The sequence below is a fragment of the Bactrocera latifrons genome, unplaced genomic scaffold (assembly GCF_001853355.1).
Source record: "Bactrocera latifrons isolate USDA-ARS-PBARC rearing strain unplaced genomic scaffold, ASM185335v1 scaffold_183, whole genome shotgun sequence".
NCBI lineage: Eukaryota > Metazoa > Arthropoda > Insecta > Diptera > Tephritidae > Bactrocera > Bactrocera latifrons.
This window is the reverse complement of record NW_017535330.1, coordinates 392,692-399,253: the sequence shown is the minus strand read 5'-3', so window position 1 is coordinate 399,253 and position 6,562 is coordinate 392,692. Positions and strand designations below refer to the sequence as shown.

The 6,562-nt window shown below is 33.9% G+C and overlaps 1 protein-coding gene across 3 annotated transcripts in view; it reads left to right on the top strand.

The window, feature by feature from the left end:
- Positions 1-3,417: 3,417 nt before the first annotated feature.
- Positions 3,418-6,562, top strand: part of LOC108967352 (glycoprotein-N-acetylgalactosamine 3-beta-galactosyltransferase 1-like) — a 12,606-nt gene continuing 9,461 nt past the window's right edge. The window contains exons 1-2 of one of the 3 annotated variants that reach the window (XM_018930702.1): positions 3,418-3,755; positions 3,945-4,367. The gene's annotated coding sequence lies outside the window, so the exon portion shown is untranslated. Of the gene's footprint in view, positions 3,756-3,925; positions 4,368-6,562 lie in introns of those variants that run through there. The other 2 variants (XM_018930704.1, XM_018930703.1) reach the window with 2 other exon arrangements.

Below are 6,562 nucleotides of genomic sequence, written 5' to 3'. Positions count from 1 at the left end.
GCACTTTTAGTGATTTTCAACATAACCTTTGTATGGGAGGTGGGCGTGGTTATTATCCGATTTCTTCCATTTCTGAACTGTATATGGAAATGCCTAAAAGAAACGACTGTGTACAGTTTGGTTGACATAGCTATAGTGGTTTTTGAGATATGGACAAAAAAGTTAGTACGGGCGGGGCCACGCCCAAAAAAATTACGTCCAAATATGCCCCTCCCTAATGCGATCCTTTGTGCCAAATTTCATTTTAATATCTTTATTATACGACGATTGTTTCTACCTTCGGTTGCTATTGATTAATGTACGCGGTTCAACTTCATTTGAGTCATTTCGTACTGTGAATGGTACGATGTGTGTAAGTTTTGGAGAAGTAAGCCAGCAACTACAATTGCTGCAACATGTTAATCACTGGAATGCTAATGAAGTTTGCACACTTTTCGCGATAATCATTTCGACATATCAGCCATCAAATCCGCWTYAGTTATGGGATACGAACAAAAATTACATTGCCGAAAACATTTTACATCGCCTTCGCTAAAAATTGGAAAWGGGKCAATTTCGGTTGATACTTCCTGTGGTTTGATATCAATTCCATCCGCCGTTTATCAATTCACGAAAGATGAACTCATCACGAATGTTCGGACATTGGCCAAATTATCGTAGCTACTATTCCTTAAGTGCAAGCGCAATGTTAGGTGACAAAAATAAAGATGTTCTCGACTTAAGCTTTAAGATTCAAAATCAAATTCCGGGAGACACTTGCGCTACAACTCGWTCGACCATCTTGACAATGAAGATGACGCCGTGAATTATCCAGTAGAATWTCTAAATTCTTTGAAGAGGCTTGGTATGCCACGGCATCATTTGCGTCTCAAAGTTGGATCTATCGTTATTATGTTTCGCAATCTGCATGCGCCGAAACTGTGGAATGGAACCCGACTAATTGTGACGCACCTTTCGAATACAGGGGGGTAGAATGTTTGATTCTACGAATTCCTTTTAGTTCCAACGGTTTCTCATTTCAGTTCATACGTATTCCGTTTTCAGTGAACAATTCATTTGAGATGACAATTAACAGGACACAAGGATAGTCTCTTAGTGTGTGGCATAAATTTGGAAATGAAATTTTTTTCACACGGCCAGATATATGTACGTGGCGTGCTCACGARTTGGAAAACCATCTTTTCAGTACACCGGAACAGAAACCAAAAAATGTTGTTTATCCTGCTGTGTTACATTGAAAAAAAAAGTCAAATGATAAATTCCACTTTCTTTTCATTTCAAAACACATAATTTCACGCAGGACAACGGCTGCGAGGTCAGCTAGTTTTGAATAAAATAAATTGATTTTGCTGAAAAAATCATTTGTTCTGTTGCTGGAACGCACATTTTATGTTTGTAGCAAGATTAAAATGGGGGAATGGTCGGAGTAACCGGGCATTTTATACTCTGGCAACTTGGACTGCCATGTATCTGCTTTGGCACTATCTTTGTCCGACTTTGACTCCGGCACTTTTAAAGACCTTTCATACCATCTCAAGTGTAAAATTTATTATCTCTGGCGTGAAAGCACAGTCAATGCCATTATATATGGCACTGGATTTCTTCCTTATAATTAACAAACCTTATGTACCTGAGGGTAACACGCCGGCTTTAACCCTTGAAAGTTGTAAGAGTATGAAATAATCGGTTGGTCTTTTCTTATTTGTTTTAATAAGTTAATAAAAATAGGAAAAAACATTAACTTTTTAACTTCATCCCAAGCTATATTMTCTGGCACATTTTTATACCCCAACCAGGGTTGAGTAGCTAAGAGCAAACGTTAGGCCCTACAAAATAAAAGCTGAGTCGAGTTAGTCATGTCCGTATGTCTGTGTATAACCAAAGTAGTCCTCCAGTGATTGAGATATCTATCTGAAMTTTTGGGCACGTTCTTTTTACCTACAGAAGCTGCTAGTATATCGGAATCAAAGACATCGAACCACTTTTGCATATAGTGACTCATGAAGTATTAAATGTACTTACACAGGAATAAAGAATTTCATTGATATCCCGAACCCTTTCTTTTTACCTACAGAAGCTGCCAATATGTCGGAATCAAAGATATCGAACCACTTTTGCATATAGTGACTCATGAAGTATTAAATGTACTTACACAGGAATAAAGAATTTCATTGATATCCCGAACCATTTTTGTCTTATTTAAAAAAGTCTTAACTCCGCTGACTCTGTATTTCGGTAGTAAATTTTAATAATTTTRACTCGTTGTTGTATCGTATAGTATATCTTTTCATGATGAAARGACAAACCTTATTAAGAAGTAACGACAAAAGAGCGGGAAAATATATCTAAACTTTTACTCAAGTTATCACTTGCACAGACGGACGAACAACCTACAGTCAGATTTTAATTCCTCCCCAACCGCATCATTTATATACGTACATACATATGTATGTATATATGTAACTAACTCGATTATTTTGTGGTGATGCGAACAAATGTTAGGTGAACAAAACTATTATACCAATTATAAGATATACCTCATCAAACAAAAAAAATCCCACAAGAACGCGATTTTTGTCACCTGCAACTGGACTTAATCCCTTCATAGATGCGAAAAGAACTACTGCGTTTTAAATATCATTCCTATTAGTTAGTATATATATTTATATACATACTTATATGGATATGTACATTCATGTTGCAGAAAAACATTAACATTTAATGAGTGCCATTAAATTTAATTAATTTATGCGACTTGGCAAAGTTAGTAAATCAATTCACCGTAGCCGATAAAATGTGTATCAAATGTTCAAATGTTTTTAGGCGTTTGAAATATGCATACAAAAATATACATATGCATGTATATGTCTTTACATATAGTATATGCGCATGTAGGCTATTAAGTTTGTTATGCATGTATTTGTAAGCGTAAAAATGTCGGGAATACCACTGTAAAGAATCGGTGTTTTATTCAGTGGTTTTGTGTCTCAAAGCGACGCTTTTAGCTATTTTCAAATTGGTGTTGATTTTAAAATTCCAAGCATGCTTATGGCTAAGCAACCAACATAGCAGCAAACGACAGAAAACAGCCGGCAATAACAATAACAAAACCAATACATATGTATTTATTTTTATAAAGTATACATACATACGTGTGTAAATAAAAATCTGTTTTTTAAAATAAATGTACGAGTATACCTATGCAAACATATGCACACAAACACACCGGCTTACACTCGCATACATACATATACTATGTACATATGTATGTATATCATGCAGCCATCTGAGCGCCTAAAACCGATACGCCGCGCACGAATATTGACGTCGGCGACGCCAGCGACTGCATGAAGAAGACACTACGCCGACGCCGGCCACTCGCGGCAGTTTACCTTCGCTTGTGACTCGCCGAGTGTGGCTGGCGCGCTCAGATGCCAGTCGACGGGGAACGTTGACGATAGACGTTGTCTTTCAAATTGTTGTCGGACAGCTAAACGGTTGTGGTGATTTTTGTGTTTGCTCCGAAGCAGTATTTCTTGCATTTATTGATAAATAACAAAACACAGTTAAAATTTAAAATAAAATACACAGACTCGTATGTATGTATGTGCATCTGGGCTAAGTGCAGAGTGAAAAGTGAAAGAATTATGTAAATATTGCATCGGTCAGCGCGCAGAAGCCATAAAGAACGCGAAATCTAGCGGATTCGGTGGAGAATCAACAATTATCATGTTATTTACTATATACTAATGCATGTATGTATATATGTACATAGGTGTGTGTTTGTGCAAAAAAAATTGTTTCAATATTAATTTGCAAAGAGTTTCTTAGTTAATTACCAGATACATTACCAGATGTGTGTGTGTGTGTGATGTTTATGTATATAAAATGTGTATATACATATGAAGTAATATGGTTAAATGTAATTGATTAAATATTTGCAGCAATCGGCTTCATAAATAGTACGCGCTTCAAAACAGATTTTAGAAAATATTGCTTAATAAATAAACAACTTCAATAACAACAACAAACAAGTCATCAAAAATTAATAAATTATGCCAAGGGTTATTCCAACGCACTGAAAATATTGAACCCAGTCAATTGGAAAATCATTCRTAACGTCGCCTTGAAACGCAAATAAGCAATAAAAATTAGAACAAAAACCAAAAACAATAATTCATGTCTATAGTCATCATATATAGTGTTAACAAAAAATATGCATACATAACTATTATGTTCTTATTGTATACACAAGCTATATCACATCACATGTACATATATGTTACTATATGTGCATATGTATGGGAGCAAAGGCAGAACCCCGTCTTCACAGCAGCGTAAAAAATTATTTCTTAATTAAAAGATCGGTAAGTGATAAGCGCATCCCATTGTCCATTGATAAGYCAAACAAGTCTCGAGTCGCCGCTTGGCATTAATCTGAAATTACGCGCTCACCGCAGTGCCACTTTTAATCTTATCACAGAGTATACATGTGTGGCATATTTGAGCGTCTTCGCATTCGCATCAAGGCAAATTAAACACACACAAAATAAATATTTAAAGATAATAAATTGTGTACAAAGAAATTGATATTATTATTCATACTTAAGGTGCTTTTTGGTGTAAAAACAACTTTATCTGAATTTTAATTATAAGATTGAATGAATTTGTTCGGTTGGCCAGGAGTCTTGATAACACTCTTATAGTCCGCAGGCACTATTTTTCTTTATCTTAGGCGTGATATTCCGGAAACGAAGTTCCTACTAGTGTTCATTGACCTAATGAAATGCAGTAACTAATTAACAGTTATCGGTTAAGCATAATATATCGAGAAATCCACTATTATTGATATAAATCCGACTATAAATTAATTAGTCTAATTACTTATCACCGGGATCGTATGCGTGAAAAACTTTAGTATAAATCTCTGTCACCGTAAAAGTTGTAATCATAGAGACCGATATCCAATCAACGACTTGAAATTCAACCGCATTTGCAACCATCTATCAAAGATTTACTAGAAAGAATGGTTCGATAAGACCAATGCACATCTGTTTGATACATATAAGTATTACAGAAATATGATGATCTCAACTTTGAATTTTATTCTCAAATTTCTKTTTTCTGAGCTTRAGGACAAATGATTGTGATTACTGTGGGTTCTTTAGTAGATAACCTTTTTCCGGTAATTAACAAATTGTGTTCTATTTTTTCCTGATATATCGTTGTTAAATTTTATCGGTATATCTCTTTCCCCCACAGGTTAACAAACTAACAAATTTTTACACCCAGAGTATATTAAATTTATCACGAAGTTTGTAAAACCCAGGAGGAAACGTCGGAGACCCCATAAACTAGTATATACATTTGTATAAAAATGATCAGTGTGACGAACTGAATTGAATTAGCCATTTCCACTTGTCCGTCTCTCTGTATATGCATCCACTAGTCTTTGTAGATTTTTCTCCAAGAAGCTACTCATTTCTCAAAACCGCCGATGTCGAACCATAGCATATTGTTGACATATAAACTGAATGATCAGAAGAAGTAAATTTAAAAAATTTATAATATATGTATTTACGTTATAATTTTACAAAAGATAATCCTTCAATAAAATAAGAACGATAAAATCACATTTTGTATTTGAGACATACTTAAGTACATACAGTGACCTATAAAGTTCACTTACACCTACTTCTAATAAACACGTTTATTTGTTATAAAATGATTACATTTTTAGTTTTTTTTTTTTAACCTTTTCAAAATATGCATATTTAATATTTATTCCAAATAAAAACATTTAATGCTAAGGCTGAAATTTATATAATTATTGTCCCTAGACGTCGACGTATGCTCCCCACTCGATTTCTAGTATTATTTCCGGATATTTTRACCCACCAAGTTGATAATCCAGTTTTTTGGCATTATTTCAAAAAGATTCGATGTTTTCGAATACGGTTTTCCAAAGTTCCAAATATTTTTAAAAGGATTAATGTCTAGTAATTTAGGGACCTGTGGCGTTATTTTTAATTCCATAACAACGATTCACGTACAAAATAAGACGTATGTTTAGGGTCGTTATCCTGTAGTAAATAGAAGTGGCTGCTATTAACAGCTGATTTAAGCACACTTAAACTTTAATTTTTTTTCTTAAAATGTTCATATACATATGCTTATCCATTTTTTCACTTCATCGAATTTCTTCAAAATAAGGCCAACTGGATCATCGACTATTTTAATTCCTCTTGAACTATATATGTAAATAATTATTGGTATATGCAAACTTTTTTTATTTGTGTAAACAAAAAAATATTTTGATATGCTATATTAAATGTTAAATATAAATTTTTTGAAATGKTTAAAAAAACTAAGAATTTATTCATTTTTATAACAAATAAACGTGTCGAAATTTAAAAGAACTGGGTGTATGTAAACTGCCCTGAAAATTATCACAAAAAAAAACAAAATTGGACTAAACTTACTCGGAAGAATAGACTTATCTGCTAAAAATTTTTCTAACCATTTAAAGCTCGAGTTGCGCAGTAAAAGAGAAGGAAAGTAA